Source organism: Pelophylax lessonae (genome assembly GCF_965119305.1).
Source record: "Pelophylax lessonae genome assembly, chromosome: 4".
Lineage (NCBI taxonomy): Eukaryota > Metazoa > Chordata > Amphibia > Anura > Ranidae > Pelophylax > Pelophylax lessonae.
In genome coordinates, this window is record NC_138771.1 from 510,111,953 (window position 1) to 510,127,409 (window position 15,457).

The 15,457-nt window shown below is 42.8% G+C and overlaps 1 pseudogene across 1 annotated transcript; it reads left to right on the top strand.

The window, feature by feature from the left end:
- The first annotated feature begins 1,765 nt into the window (after window positions 1–1,765).
- On the top strand, window positions 1,766–15,226 carry LOC309552739 (toll-like receptor 13; annotated as a pseudogene). The gene is made up of 2 exons: window positions 1,766–1,889; window positions 14,296–15,226. The product of its transcript is annotated as a toll-like receptor 13 (transcript).
- The last annotated feature ends 231 nt before the right edge of the window (window positions 15,227–15,457 follow it).

The following is a 15,457-nucleotide window of genomic DNA, read 5'->3' on the forward strand; positions in this document are numbered from 1 at the left end:
TTCCCAAGAAAGAATATTTCAAAGCCTGTCAGGGAAAGTTCATATGTTTTTATTAACCCGGCGGGCTGTTTTACTTCTCCACAGGCCCTCCACATTAGATTTACAAGCATGATATTAAAACTCTGTTTCTTGCTGGGAATTAAATCATTTGAAATACAGAGAAGGGAATTCAAATACCCGAATTCTGCGCAATGGCTGCTACAGTAATAAGAGCATGAAAATCCCTGTCTAATCAGGGAGTGGGGGGATGAATTTCACCCAGAACACATTGCATAGGTGAATACTGCCATCCAGTGAAAACTGTAGGAATTGCAATGATACACTAAACGGCCAAAAATGTATTGATACACATCCAGATTATTGTTTTTTGTGAAGCGTACGGTTAATATTACAGTAAACAAAGACATTTTAGACAATTGTGCACTTTTAACCTTGTGGTGGCCCTTTTCTGCTACAGCGTGGCTATACCCCTGTTCACAAAGCCATCTTCATTTAGACATAGCTTGACTAGTTTGGGGTGGAGGAACTTGAGAGGCCTGAATAGAGCCTTGACCAGGGGATGACTGGCAACTTTTGGCCCAGGAGGCAAGTAAAATGCAGAGGCCCATGGTGCAGCGGCTCAGCCCCCTCCCACTCTCCCTCTTCCTGGCCTCCTTCTCACCCCCATTCCAGGCTTAAGCTCCGCTCCAGGTACTCTCTACCCACCGTCCAAATCCGGGTTCCCGACCTGGCCAGCAGGGGGTGTTTGGGGGAGCTGGGACAGCTCGGTTGGGGCTTGCCAGGGAAGAGTCTCCAGTGGGGCATGGAACCGGCCTCTGCTCAGACACTGTGTACACCATCTATGCAGGGAGGGGGGGGGGGGGTCAGGACCTGCGCTCAGTAGGTCAGCAGCGGGGACTTCTTACTTCTCTTCACCAGGAACCATTTAGGCATGTCTGTGGCAGAAGCGGTGCAGCCTTTATACGGGGCATCAGAGCAGTCCAGGGGGCAATTGCCCCCCCCCCTGCCCCCTGGCCCAGCCCTCCCCTGGCCTTGACCTTAACACTAGTAAATATATATTGGGATGAATTGGAATACTGACTGCAAACCTGGTGTTCTCTTCTAACTAAAATCGGTACCTAACCCCAAAACTGAACTTTTGGCTGAATAGACACAAATTCCCACAGGCACACTTCAAAATCTTGTGGAAAGTCTGCCCAAAGGAATGGGGGCCATTATAGCCACAAAAAGGACAAAAAAAAAGTACATCTGTAAGCAGGGCTTTTTTTCTAACAGAACGCGCCGGAACGGCATACCGGCACCTCCAACAAAAGCAGTGAGGGAGAACTTTTTTAAATCGTTTATTTTACTAGGTCACCAGCCATGGAGTAAGTTGGCGGCAGCATAAGCTGACACAGCTTCTGTAGCGCCGGCTGGAACCCCCTACAGAGTGGAAGGCGGAGTGATATCATCTGCACTTCACCTCTTTTTTTCACCGGATCGTCTGCTCCTTTTTGGCGCCAGTCGCAGCTGCCAAGAAGAGCTGCGGTATGATGTGCTAGCCTACTTTCCTGTGGAGACATTGTTGGTAAGTTAATTATTCAGTGTTGCTGGATGGGGGCTGTCTATTAATGCTGCTTGGATATGGGGGCTGCCTGGATGTCTCTTTGCAGGATATGGGATGTCTCTTGCTGCATAAGGGATGTCTCTTGCAGGATATGGGCTGTCTCCTGATGGATAAGAGATGTCTCTTGCAAGATAAGGGATGTATCTTGCTGGATAAGGGATGTCTCTTGCAGAATATGAAATGTCTCTTGCTGGATATGGGATGGTTCTTGCTGGATATGGGCTGTCTCATGCAGGATATCGGCTGTCTCTTCCAAGATATGTGATGTCTCTTGCAGAATATGGTATGTCTCTTGCTGGATAAGGGATGTCTCTTGCAGGTTATGGGATGTCTCTTGCTAGATTAGGGATGTCTCTTGCAGGATATGGTATATCACTTACAGGATATGGGATGTCTCATGCTGGATAAGGAATGTCTTTTGCAGGATAAATGATGTCTCTTGCAGGATATTAAATGTCTCTTGCTGGATATGGGGCTGCCTTTTGCTAGATATTTGGGATGTCTCTTGCAGGATTTGGGGCTTTCTCTTTTAGGATATGGGATGTATCTTGCTGGATATTGGGGCTGTCTCTTGCAGGGTATGAGGCTGTCTCTTGCAGGGTATGAGGCTGTCTCTTGCAGGATATGGGGCTGTCTCTTGCAGGATATGGGCTGTCTCTTGCTAAATATTTGGATGTCTCTTGCAGGAATTGAAGCTGTCTCTTGCAGGATTTGGGATGTCTCTTTTCTGGATATGGGGGGTGGCAACTTTTGCTGGATTTTGGGGCTGTCTCTTTGCTGTTTATTTGGCTGTCTCTTTGGTGCATATGTTGAAATTGTCTGGAAGTGCCTCTGTGCTTACCTTGGTAATTGCTGGAATTTCTGGATATTTCTAATGTTTTGTACATTTTACTACATAGCTTTTTATTAACAAATTCCATACAACATACTTGCATAGCCCCCCAAATTATACTTGGTTCCCTGTTCTCTAAAGGGGGTGGTGCTAAGAGGTGTGTAAAGGTTGGGGCAGAGACATGTGTGACCTACGGGAGGAGGGTGATTTCCTGCACCGTTTCTCTGAGAGAAAAAAAACCCTGTCTGTAAGTTTCACAAACCTTGAAGGTCTTGTAGCCATGTGCTGGCTAACTTGCCTGTATCATTGTGGGACATACTGTAACAACAGCTGCAGTGAGCCTGTTTCCCTCTAGTGTTCAGCCTGAACATTGTGTCATTATTTCCTGAATTCAGAGACAGAGAGAGACCACAGCTGAAAGCAGGGGATCATGGGATATGTGGTCCGGAGAGCCAGGATTTGCATGGAAGCTGCAGACTACAAGTTCCAGCCGGCTATGAGAGAGAGGGATGTTAGGTGAGGACATAAATAGCTAGTCTGGGTGGGGAGGAGCTCTTCCTCTTGGCACTGCGGCCTAAAACTGAGAGGAGGGACCAGCCGCTCCGAGGGACGTGAGCAGGCGCCGAGGCCTAGGCGGCTTGGAGAGTCTTCAGTGAGTAAGTTAGCAGATCCACCATTGCCAGCTCCCTGTTGGCCTAGTGACTGTCGGGGGTCACTGTCATCGGTACAGACCCAGCTAAATCTCCGCATCACCAGGTGCACGGCCAGGCACCCTATTCTGGTTGCAGATTCTTCAAGAGCATGCTTTGGAACATCCCATTCCCTTGAGCCTTTGTTTTATTAGGATTAGTGAGCGGGCAGAAGCCCATCCTATGTAAACACTACAAAGACACTGCATGCAGGCACCTTTATCCCCCCTTTTTACATGAAAGCTTACAAAGGAAAAACGTTGCATATGATATTCTTCATGAGCACAATTAACACCCAAAGACCAATTTTTCAACACCTGCTTGACAGGTGAATATCATTTCAATTCATTTAATTAAAATTTTTGACAGCAAGGTCAATTCTTGCTTTCATCAAGAGTACCTCTATAGGGTTACGACGTGAAGGCACCACCAACACCCAAAGACCAATTTTTCTGCATCACACGCGCTGGCTAGTCAGGGAACGAGCGGGGGCGGGAGCACGCCTCCGGCGGCGCGCGCTCTCCCCCTACAGGGTCTTTGGCAAGCGACGTAGTACTACGTCACTTTGCCTGTAAGCGGCTGCGTGCCGCAGTAAGTATACAGGAGGCGGTCGGCAAGCGGTTAAAGGGGAGATGTCAGGGGTCTGTTGAGACCTCTGATATTCCACTAAAGCCCCCCAACAGGGCTGAAAAAAAATAAATCAATAAATATTAACCACTTTAGGACCGGAGGATTTTCCTGCTTTACATCCAGGCCACTTTTTGCGATTCGGCACTGTGCGAATTTAAATGACATTTGCGCGGTCATGCAACGCCGTACCCAAACGAAATTTTATGTCCTTTATTCCCCACAAACAGAGCTTCCTTTTGGTGGTATTTGATCACCTCTGCGCTTTTCATTTTTTGCGATATTAATAAAAAAAGCGACAATTTTGAAAAAATAACAATATTTTTCTACTTTGACAGTAAAAAAATATCCAATATATTCAATTTTTGTCATATATTTAGGCCAAAATGTATTTAGCTACATGTCTTTGACAAAAAAATTCTCAATAAGCGTATTTTTAAGCGCTTTAAGACCGGAAGATTTTACCCCATTCCTGACCAGGCCATATTTTGCGATTCGGCACTGCGTTACTTTAACAGACAATTGCGCGGTAGTGCGACGCTGTACCCAAATTAATTGTATGTCCTTTTTTTCCCCACAAATAGAGCTTTCTTTTGGTGGTATTTTATCACCTGTGCGATTTTTACTTTTTGCGCTATAAACAAAAAAATAGCGACAATTTTGAAAAAAATAACAATATTTTTCAAATTTTTATATGAAATTCCCCAAAAAAAAATGTAAAAATCTAAATTTTTTAACATTTTAGGCCAATTTGTTTTCTGCTACATATGTTTGGTAAAAAAAAAATCGCAATAAGCGTAATTTTGATTGGTTTGCGCAAAAGTTATCTCAGCTAATAACTACGGGATATTTAAGTCATTTCTATTGTTTTTTTTTTAACTACTAATGGCGGCGATCTGGGACTGCGACATTGCGGCGGACAGATCAGATCCCTAACTGACATTTTTGACACTTTTGGGGGTACCAGTGACATTACTACAGTAATCAGTGCTATAAATATGCACTGTTACTGTAAAAATGACACTGGCAGGGAAGGGGTTAACTTTTATTGGTGATCAAGGGGTTAATGTATGCCTGGTGCTTACCGACATGTGTGGGGGGAGGGGACTGTGTGACACAGGGACAGATCGCAGGTTCAGCTATGCTGAATACTGTAATCTGTACCTGCCTGTCACTTAGGAGATCCGCCCACTTTGTTTACACAAGCGGGCGGATCTCCTCACTCGATCCCCGACAATCGGGGAAGAGCGGCGGTGATCACCCCCTCTCCTCCACTGGCCCGACTCCTGAATGCAGCGGGAGCGAGCCTCCGGCGGCGTGCGAGCGCTGCCCACAAGGGGAGGAGTCCAGCGACATAGACCTACGTCGCTGGACGATAACGAGCCACTTTGCTGCAGCCCAACGTATGCCAGTGAACCTGTCCACTCCTCAAGCATGTAAACATGGTGACTTCTTAATAAAAGCATGGCTAAAAAGAAAGATGTAGCCAGTGTCTTCAAAACACTATATTTATTCAGAGGGTCAAGACAAAACCCCACCTGGTTACTCCCACTTTAACATATTTCTTTCATATTGTTTTGATCATATGGATCAGCAAGATTTTGTGAGGACAAAGGTCACTGGATGAAGTTTTGTGAGGGCTTCTTTTTTTAACAACTATCAATGTGGGGAAGAACCCTAAAGTATGGCTGGGACCTAATAGTCAAAGTTAGGAGCCACACGAAGCATTAAAGCGGTATTTGTTTCTGATTATTGAGGCATGGGCAGATGGGATGTAGATAGAATTATGGCAAAGGTAAAGCTGCATCCAAATGGAGTTATAATATATGCAAAGAGAGACAATAGGAAAATTCCAGATGCTCGACTGCAGTAGAATCATTAAAACAATGGGTATGTTGAAAGATCAAGAGATCACCAAGGAGGTGTAGCAACCATTTTGTGCTCAGCCATAGTTCAACTGCACCAAGTAAAATGGATATTTTGCCATCTGATGAGGCCAGAGATGTCAGAGATAAAGCATAAATATGATCTCTTTGTTTTCTGTATTTTAGTGAGGAGATGGAATGGATACAATGATATATGACCTCGTAACCAACCAAAGCCATTTTGATGGCTGCTGGAAAACATGATCTCCATCCCAAAATTTAGTTAATTTACTGTAAAAAGGACAAAGAAGATTTTAACCACTTAAGCCCCAGAGGATTTGGCTGCTCAAAGACCAAAGCCTATTTTGCGATTAGGCACTGCGTGATTTTAACGGACAATTGCGCAGTCATGCGACGCTGTACCCAAATGAAATTGACGCCCTTTTTTTCCCACAAACAGAGCTTTCTTTTGGTGCTATTTGATCACCTGTGCGATTTTTAGTTTTTGCGCTATAAACAAAAAAAGAGCGAAAATTTTGAAAAAATAACAATATTTTTCAAATTTTTTTATATGAAATTCCCCCCCCCAAAAAATGTAAAAATCAAAATTTTTTAACATTTTAGGCCAATTTGTTTTCTGCTACATATTTTTGGTAAAAAAAAAAATCGCAATAAGCGTATTTTGATTGCTTTGTGCGAAAGCTATTGCGTTTACTAACTAAGGGAAAGATTTATGTCATTTTTATTGTTGTTTTTTTTTTTTTTTTTAACGAGTAATGGCGGCGATCTGCGATTTTTTTTTTTGCGGGACTGCGACATTGCGGCGGACAGATCGGACCCTTGACTGACATATTTGGCACTTTTGGGGTTACCAGTGACATTACTACAGTAATCAGTGCTATACATATGCACTGTTACTGTAAAAATGACACTGGCAGGGAAGGGGTTAACTTTATTAGAGATGCAGGGGTTAAATGTGTCCCTAAAGGCGTGCTTCTAACTGTAAAGAGGTGTGGCTTTTCATGTAACCACAGAGACATACGATCCTACATAGCAGGATCGTATGATCTCTGCTGTTACACCAGGGAGAATGACAGGCGGCTTTGTTTACATTAGCCGCCTGCCTTTCTCCCTCTCCGCCGGGAGATCGCAAGTGGCCGGCGGACATTGGAGCCGCCGGTCACATGCGCGGGGATGCAGGAGAATGAGCGGGGTGGGAGCGTGCCCCCGGCGGCGCGCGCTCGCCCCCTACAGGCTCCTGGGCTAGCAACGTAGTACTACGTCACTTTGCCCAGGAGGGGCTGACCGCCACAGTAAATGTACTTGCAGCGGTCAGCAAGTGGTTAAAGGCAGTTAGCCTGTTTATTACATGATCTATAATTTTAAAGAATAAAATATGTCATTGTTTAGATTAGCGAAAATTGCAACACAAGCCATTTTAAAATTTAAGATATTAATTTTTAGATTTCTGTTTCAATAATTTTTTAAAACTGCCAAATAATTCAGACCTTGCTTCCTAGAGGGTGTGACAGTTTGTATAAAGAATAGCTTTTTTGGCTAAATTCTTTATTTTTACCTGGGAATCCTGTGAATAGCACAATTCCTGTGTCTCAGTGGCTACGCTTACTCATTCGCTGTACCTATGGAGGGAGCCATGTTTGCCAGCCAGTCTGTACTTCAAACATGTCTGCCTTTGTTTACTGGATTGATGAGATTAATACTCTACAGAAGAATTATAACTATATTTTTGTTCACAGGAAGTGACAGGACACAGCATTTTGCAGAAGATCAGCAGGTCATTTCTGTACTTGATGAAAACGTTCTAAACCTGAAAAAAAGAACTAATGTAGCCAATATAAGGACTAGGGTTGACCCGATAGTTCAGTTCAAATCCCCCTGAAAAAACCTCCTCCCACCCCAATGTTGAGGGCATGTGACCTGGTATGGTTCGAGGTGAGGGGTGGTGCACATGTTTCACCCTCTTTCCTGGCCAGCAAGGCTGCTTGCTCAGACTATGGGACTTGTATGGATTTTTAGGGGGACCGCAAACATTTTTATTTGTTTTTCTTTTTTTTTTTCTTTTTTTTTGCATTGAGCCCCCCTTAAAATCCATATCAGACCTGGACCAAACACATTTTTCCCCTTGCTGTAGGATGTGCTACAGCAAAAATGGCATTTACAAAGAAAAAAAATGTTAGAGTTTAAATTGCTAATTTACTTATAAACAACACACAAACCCATCCAAAGGTCCCTCAAATACATAGCAGACCCTTGGAGGGGTCTGTGTGCTTTAAAAAATAAAAATAAAAAAAACAGAGGAACTGCCAATGACAGCCGTCAATGTCATTTGCTGACAATTTTTAAACTTTTTTTCTTTCTTTTAAAACTTTTTTCCTTTGCAAATGTCAGTGCTGCTGCAGCACTTTCTGTACATGACAGAGATGTGCCCCTTCACAGGCAGGATTAGGACCCCCCAGGCACATTGGGACATTTTTAATGTTTCACCTTAAGCATGCATTTAAAAATCACTACTCCTGGCTGAATGGTGAAAAACATCTTTGAAGTTCACAAACCCTGCTTGAATTGAACCCAGTTCAGTTCTTCACTAGTAAGTACTGGTAAGCTTCAATATGTAAAGCTTTTATTCTTGAGTTTAATTATATTTTATGGTAATTATATTCTTGAGTATATTTATATTTTATAATTTCTGAGATACTTCTTTATATCACAGGAAATACTGAACTTCTACCAGAAGCCTTCATTGGTCTATTTGGACTTCCCACTCTCTGGGTAAAAGTGAAACCACTCACTTCACTTTCTCTGAAGACACTTTTTATGGTTTAAATTCGCTTCAAGAACTAAAAATATCTGGTATACATTTTTCATTAATCAACTTTTCAATATTTAACCATCTACATCAACTGGACCACCTGATACTCTAAAACAGCATAATGCATCTGTCTAAAGCAGGGGTCCTCAAACTACGGCCCGCGGGCCACATGCGGCCCACCAAAGATATTTATCCGTCCCGCCGGGTGTTTTTGCCACCGCTGCCTGTCACTTTTTTTTCAACACACGAGACGGGCGGTCCGGCAGCTGGCCTATCATTGGTGGCAGAGGAAGAGGGGGCAACGGCTGCCGATGGGCTGGCCGGCTGAAGCACAGGATCATGGGAATTGTAGTCTGGCCGCAATCAAGCTCCTGGCGGTGAGAGGAACCGAACAGCGCAGCCTGACTACAACTCCCACCTCACAGGACACAGAGGCAGCCAGGGCATGTGTGAGAGGCCGGCAGTGAACGTCGGGTGCTGGTTTGTGGGAAAGAGAGAGCGCGGGAGACGTCACAGAGCATCACAGCACAGAGCAGAGGCAGCTTGGAGGAAGTTTGCTTCTTCCCCCCTGAAGAGGTTGTTCAATCAAGACTGAGGTGAGACAGATCCTGACACACCAGATGACCCCTACATCCCATGGGCACTAAATGGGCTGCGATCAGGGCTGGCCCAAGACATTGTGCTGCCTGCAACCCCCCCAAAAAAAAAAAAATTCACGCCCTCCAAAAGGCTCCCACATTCTATAGGACTATGAAAGCAGTCAGAGGGGTGTGAGTGTGTATGGAGTGACAGCAGGAGCAGGACAGAGCAGTAGACACTGGGCAGATGAGCGCATCAGGCTCTCTCCTGTCTATAGTGCCACAGTGCCCTGCAGTGCTGCGAGCATGGTACAGGAGTATGCAGTGCTGTGGGCATAATACAGAAGAATGCAGGGCTGTAGGCATGGTACAGGAGAATGCAGGGCTGCGGGAATGGTACAGGAGAATGCAGAGCTGCGGGCATGGTACAGGAGAATGCAGGGCTGCGGACATGGTACAGGAAAATACGGGGCTGTGGGTATGGTACAGGAGAATGCGGGGCTGTGGGCATGGTACAGGAGATGCAGTGCTGCGGGCATGGTACATGACACTGCATCTTCTGTAGTATGCCCGCAGCCCCGCATAATGGCAGGTAGTGTGGCTGTGGAGGAGTGTCACTTACCCGTTCCTGAGGCTTTAGATTTGAAAATGGCGCCGCGCTTGTGCCACCGCGTCTGTGCCGCCACCGCTTGGAATCGCTCATTTTTTTTACTTTAGCATAAGAAGAGAAGAGGCGGCCGAGGGCCGCCCCTCTCTAAGTGCCGTCTGGGTCCCATGGTCCCACCGGGACCCATGGTAGGGTCGGCCCTGGCTGCGATGGTGGACACTGATTGGGCTGCGCTGGCAGTCACTGATTGCAAATGGTTCAATGCAGCGCAAAAAAGTTGAAAATTTAAAAGTGAATAAATCAATATGCAAATGCACAAAATAATTATATCAAAAAAGATATTATGGGATATGAAAAACTCACTACAAAATTCTCAACACTTGTGATCAGTGACTTATTTCAAGGTGTGATAAAGTGCTCAACAATAGGTTTGAAATAGGTACAAAAATATACTAATAATCCTAATCCCCCCCCCCCAAAAAGCAAGTGTCCAGTGAAAGAAGGTTCAACGTGCTCTGTGCTGTCTTCAAAGTACACAACTAGGTGCCACTAGGAGAGTTTATGTCTAACCATTATGTTTTCAACTTTTTTTTGCGCTGTGTTGAAAAGTTGTTTTAGTAATCACATAGGTACTGTATGAGCAGCTGCATTTAGGGTTATTGAGGCCCCATAGCGCAGAGAACAAACAGTTTGACAAATGGTGCAATGGGCAACTTGACTGGACTTGCCCCCCAGACCTATGGCTGCCAGCCCTCCCCTGGCCACGCTTGACTGGCTCTCTCTCCCTCAGTTCCCTCACCTGCCCCTCTGCTCCACCCCCAGTGATATTCTGGTGTGCTGGGGATGTAGATCCCCAGCACATGCACCGCTGAGTAAATGGTAGAGGGGTGGTAACAGAGTGATCTCTGTGATCTCAAGAGGGGCTGCCTGCTGTTCTCCCGTGCTGGTCAGTGACAGACAGCCGAGGAGTAGAAAACCCAATTTAAATTGACAGTAAGTGCATTTATATTCCGATTGCTATTCAGTTGTATGATGTTGTATGTTGTGGGCTGTGTAAGCCCTGGTTCATACTGTTGCGATCTCTAAGCTGTGCGAGTTCAGCCTTATGCTTGTATGACTGAACTTGCATTAGATTCGGAAGAAAAAAGGCACATGAGCCTTCTTTTTTCCTGCAGTGGAATCTGATCGCATGGGTCTTCTCACCCATGCGATCAGATTCCTGTGCGAGTTCACACAGGGCAGTGTGAACTGGAAATATGGTACGGGAACCGACACGATTACAGAGCCGGTTCCCGCACCGCACCAGTGTGAACCTGGGGTAAAAGCGGAGTTCCACCAACATGGGCACTGGTGAGGCTGAAATGATGTGGACTGGTAAGGCTACATTGATGGACACTGATCAGCCGGCATTGATGGGCAGTGCAGTCTGTATGTCTCTGTGTGGGCAAACTTATTGCTGGTATCTTGTTTTTGTAGTGCTGTGTGTGTATATATTTATATATATATATATAATATATATAGTGCCTTGCAAAGTATTCGGCCCCCTTGAACTTTGCGACCTTCTACCACATTTCAGGCTTCAAACATAAAGATATAAAACTAAGTTTTTGTGAAGAATCAACAACAAGTGGGACATAATCATGAAGTGGAACGAAATTTATTGGATATTTCAAACTTTGTTAACAAATTGGGCGTGCAAAATTATTCAGCCCCTTTACTTTCAGTGCAGCAAACTCTCTCCAGAAGTTCAGTGAGGATCTCTGAATGATCCAATGTTGACCTAAATGACTAATGATGATAAATAGAATCCACCTGTGTGTAATCAAGTCTCCGTATAAATGCACCTGCACTGTGATAGTCTCAGAGGTCCGTTTAAAGCGCAGAGAGCATCATGAAGAACAAGGAACACACCAGGCAGGTCTGAGATACTGTTGTGGAGAAGTTTAAAGCCGGATTTGGATACAAAAAGATTTCCCAAGCTTTAAACATCCCAAGGAGCACTGTGCAAGCGATAATATTGAAATGGAAGGAGTATCAGACCACTGCAAATCTACGAAGACCTGGCCGTCCCTCTAAACTTTCAGCTCATAAGAGGAGAAGACTGATCAGAGATGCAGCCAAGAGGCCCATGATCACTCTGTATGAACTGCAGAGATCTACAGCTGAGATGGGAGACTCTGTCCATAGGACAACAATCAGTCGTATACTGCACAAATCTGGCCTTTATGGAAGAGTGGCAAGAAGAAAGCCATTTCTTAAAGATATCCATAAAAAGTGTCGTTTAAAGTTTGCCACAAGCCACCTAGGAGATACACCAAACATGTGGAAGAAGGTGCTCTGGTCAGATGAAACCAAAATCAAACTTTTTGGCAACAATGCAAAACGTTATGTTTGGCGTAAAAAGAAACACAGCTCATCACCCTGAACACACCATCCCCACTGTCAAACATGGTGGTGGAAGCATCATGGTTTGGGCCTGCTTTTCTTCAGCAGGGACAGGGAAGATGGTTAAAATTTATGGGAAGATGGATGGAGCCAAATATAGGACCATTCTGGAAGAAAACCTGATGGAGTCTGCAAAAGACCTGAGACTGGGACGGAGTTTTGTCTTCCAACAAGACAATGATCCAAAACATAAAGCAAAATCTACAATGGAATGGTTCACAAATAAACATATCCAGGTGTTAGAATGGCCAAGTCAAAGTCCAGACCTGAATCCAATCGAGAATCTGTGGAAAGAACTGAAAACTGCTGTTCACAAACGCTCTCCATCCAACCTCACTGAGCTTGAGCTATTTTGCAAGGAGGAATGGGCAAAAATTTCAGTCTCTCAATGTGCAAAACTGATAGAGACATACCCCAAGCGAACTTACAGCTGTAATCGCAGCAAAAGGTGGTGCTACAAAGTATTAACTTAAGGGGGCTGAATAATTTTGCAAGCCCAATTTTTCAGTTTTTTATTTGTTAAAAAAGTTTGAAATATCCAATAAATTTCGTTCCACTTCATGATTGTGTCCCACTTGTTGTTGATTCTTCACAAAAAATTACAGTTTTATATCTTTATGTTTGAAGCCTGAAATGTGGCAAAAGGTCAAAAAGTTCAAGGGGGCCGAATACTTTCGCAATGCACTGTATATATATATATATATATATATATATATATATATATATATATATATATATATATATATATATATATATATATATATATATATATATATATAGGTATTTTACTATTAACAATTCTGAATCGTTTTTTAAACTATAGTCCGGCCCTCCAATAGCCTGAGGGACAGTGAACTGGCCCCCTGTTTAAAAAGTTTGAGGACCCCTGGTCTAAAGTAACAGCATCTCTGGGAAAATTTTATAATTTACCTAAAAACTATCAATAATCTTCATTGACATTCGTTATCTGACAGAAGATAATTGCTTTACTTCATTATATCCTAGAAGTAGTGATGGACAGACTGCATAGTATATAGATTTTAATATTACTTACCTAGATTTAAGCTTAAACAAGGTGGATAAAATTGATAACTATTTCCTTTGCAACTTTCCACATTTGAAGCTGTTCCAATTAAAAGTTAGTATTAATCACATTTGGGATATCCTCGCATCAGGAAATAAAACAAGTAAGGCCATTGTACTGTCCTCTACTGCATATCACATATTTGATGTCTGCTTGTACGCATCACACTTTAAAGCGGAGGAGCTTTTAGTTACAGGGTCCACCATGAGTGGAATTGAAACTTCCAATGGCACATGCAAAAATTTATAAAAACTAGATTTAACAATTCATTACATAAACAGTGTTAGCTTAAACCAAATTCAGAGATTAAACAAGTTACTGGAGCTAAATGTATCAATGAACAAATTATTAAATTTGAAGATTTGTGCAAGTAAATTCTCACTGAAAATGGAGTTGATTTAAGTAAATGTGTCTTATAACTACCTAACTAATCTTCGAAAAGGTTAGTGTGCATGCTTAAAAAAGCTTCAGATCTTGGCTTTAGAAAACAACAACAAGACAACAACAAGATTATATTGCATATTTTGCATTTGATGGATTATCCAAGTTAGAGGTATTGAATCTACAAAACAATAATTTGTTTGTCATTAGTGAGTGTAATTTGCCAATCTGTTTTCCTTAAGACATTTAAATGTATATGAAAATAAGATAGAAGAGGGTCATGAGAAAGCTTTTCGTTGTCTTGGGAATCTTACTGAACTCCAATTTTCATAAGGTGAATGGAGTGACAATTTTGTGTGGGAGACGTTTCTGTCATCCTTGACACATCTCTCAGCAAATTCTCTAGGTGTCGTAACTGAAGAATTATTTTCCTACAATTTTCAGCTGCAGGTTTTGAAATTGGATGCACCCTATGCAAATTTGAAATGCCACAATTCTCAGTTTAACAAAGTTAAGGAACTGCACTTCAGAAACATTATCCATTTTGGTTTTTATTGTCCTGAGAAACCATGGAGCCCTCTCTTAAATTTTACAAATCTTGAAAAATTATACTACATTATAAACCTGCAGGATTAATCAGACCTCACACTTAACTCCGTATCGCCAAGATACTGAGAAACTCATAAAGTACAGTAGGGTAAATATTTATGATGTTTCAAGGGTTGTCACATCTCAGGGTTTTACATTTAAGGAACTCTCGGGGTTTTACATTTAAAGAACTCTGGACTAGAGAATTTGGATTCCAAAGATATTTTTAGAGATTTACATGAGCTGGAAATTCTCATCATTGAAAATCAGAACATCCAATAAATTAATGAAAATGTATACATTTATACAACTAATTTACAGTATGTTTATTTCATACAAACCACATTTCCCTGTAGTTGTAAGTTTAGTGGGTTGATATCCTGGCTAGAATCTGGTACAAGGGTTTCCATTAACTTTCCCAATCAGGAGTGTCATATAAACCAAAAAATCCTTCAATCTAGTTATGTTTATTCACAGTAGTTGTCACAGTTATATGGCTCTGATCATTTTCATAGTGACCTTTGGGTTCACACTGCTGTTCATGTGTATATCTCTCCTCTATGAAAAAATCTGGTGGTATATCCTCTACCTAGTTTTGACAGTTAAATATTGGCTGAACCACAGCCACTAGGATGGAGAGCATTATGAATATGATGTTTTTGTCTCTTACAATAGAAAACAATGAACTATGGGTCACTAAACAGCTTCTTCCCAACCTGGAGCAGAATGGTCGTCCTTTCTTCTGAGTGTGTATCCATAACCAGGATTTTGAGGTTGGTAGAGACATTGTGGAGAACATCATGGACAGCATCTACAAAAGCAGATGCACTTACCTTCACAGTAACTGGTGCTCACTGGAAATGAGGATGGCCACGTATAGGCTTCCAGTTGAAAGTGAGGACTCCCTCATTCTGGTGTTCCTTGATAGGATCTCTAAAGAAGAGCTCCAGCATTACCATAGACTGACTAAGCTGCTGGATAAGCAGGCCTACCTGAAAGGGCTAAGTGATGAGAGCGGACAACAACTCTTCTGGGCTAGACTACAAAAGGCCCTTGCTAAGTCTGGTAGACGGTTTTTAATAAAGTACTCCTGAATTTAGAATTACAGGCTTACAGTGGGATGAAGTATGAAATCTGTGTAAACAGAAGACAGTTAAAGTCAAACTACAGCTTCATAGCAGCCTACTAGAAAAATCTTTCTAAAACTCCAGTTTTGTTGTAGAATATTTATGTAGCACCCTACAAGGTAGGTGCTAGGTAAAGTATAGTGGGCCTTGGCTGCCTAACAGTAGGGCCATGATTTTCAGCTGGGCTGTCATGTCTCC